Here is a 1773-nt window from a genome sequence, read left to right as displayed (position 1 = left end):
GGGGAATTTTTCCCTAATGTGAGGTTTTCGCTCCTCCACTGATGATCACACTGTTGTATGATTTCATTATGATGATCTGTCTTAAAGCCGTAAGGACATGATTTTTAAATCCACAACAGGGGGGAAATGTAAGATGGGCTGAGGATAGGTAATCAGTTTGTGTATTCATAATCATGTTTTTATACACTCATTAATGTTGAACACACACAGAGACACTTACTTGTTATTTTAACACACACACACACAGACACCGTATCCTGAAGATGTGTTTAGTTAAACTGACCTTGGGTTATGATTTTCTGCCTGCTGGAGTCCCTGGTGATTAGTTATTGATGCTTTAGTTAAACTGACCTTTATACCGTGAGTTATTGATGTTTTCTGTCTCTTGGTGATTAGTTGTTGATGCTTTTCTGTCTTCTGGTGATTAGTTATTGATGAGTTAGTTTCAATAAAAAGGCAGAACGGAGGGTGAGAGTCAGAGGGTGTGCGGGATTGAACTGGCAAGACGGCTGTTTCACCTCCTGGCTCCCTCTCCCATTCTGAATGGCACAAAACGAAAACTTTAGTAAGTTATTTCAGTCTAAAAAAGGCGTCAGGGCATTTTTAAACCGGACAGTAAGTCGCCACTGTCTTGGTTCCTTTTTGTGCCTTGACCCATACCGGAATTATTGAAAGGATGCAGTCCTATTTACAGGCCCCAGTGACACCCCAGGTTTCTGTTGTTTGTACGAGGGCGCTTAATAGGTACTGCTATTCACAATCGTCTTAGGCTGTTTCTTTGCAGAAGTTTATGGACAATGTGTAGTGCTGTAGGATGCAGTCTAGAGCATTCTTGACATTGAAGCTTTTGTTTCCAGCAACTGCTAATGCGACCGTGCATCAAACATGCAAAACACAGACCCTTGCTCCTCAAGAAGTCAATCTTATCCTTGTGATGCTTTCTCCTAAATTCCTTACCAATTGTGAGACTGTGTTGCTCTCCATTACAATTAGCACATGGTTTGGCAATAGCATCCACTGAAACAGGTTCTGCCTTTGGCGTGGTGGTTTTGTTGTTTTCCATCTTGGCGGGCACAATGACTGTTGTGAAGACTTTCATTGATTTTGTTGTTTCTGTGTGTTGTGATTTTGTTTTCTGTTTTATAGAAATCTTTCGTGCTTGTCAACAAAATCCTTAAACTTCACTCTTCTATTTGTTCTTTCTTGGAGATTGCAGGCAAATTTTCTCCAAGATTCTATAAGTCTGTATGGAAGTTTGTTTGCCAATGCCTTTATATTAGCCATGTTGTCCAAGTCCTCCATGTAATTAACATCTGCCATTATGTTCGAACAGCCCATAAGGAATAATGTGAAAGACTGAAGTGCAACACCATCTTCAGACTTGATTGTTGGCCAATCCATGGCTTCCTTTAAATATGCTTCTGCTATCATGAAGTCATCACCATAAAACTCCTTCAAGATTTGTTTTGCTTTGGTATATCCTGTCAGAGGTTCCATATGGATGCAGCTCTTCACCAACTCATGTGGTTGTTCACTAGTATACTGCAGCTAAAATTGAAGATGATCACGGTTATCACTTGTACGGCCTTCAATCCCATGTTCAATGGCACCTATACAGGTTTTATAATGCAGAGGGTCGCCTGTAAAACGTAGGAATGGAAAGTTCGGGAAGAAGCGATGCTTTTTGACTCTTTGCTAAGTATTCTGCGACACTGGCTTGCTGTGAGATTGCGTGGCAAAGGCCATCAAGCACATGTCCCTGTTGTTCTCTAC

The sequence above is a fragment of the Idiotropiscis lumnitzeri genome, unplaced genomic scaffold (genome assembly GCF_059441095.1).
Source record: "Idiotropiscis lumnitzeri isolate Australia: NSW breed Sydney's pygmy pipehorse unplaced genomic scaffold, RoL_Ilum_1.0 HiC_scaffold_51, whole genome shotgun sequence".
Taxonomy (NCBI): Eukaryota; Metazoa; Chordata; class Actinopteri; order Syngnathiformes; family Syngnathidae; genus Idiotropiscis; species Idiotropiscis lumnitzeri.
This window is presented reverse-complemented; position numbering follows the sequence as displayed.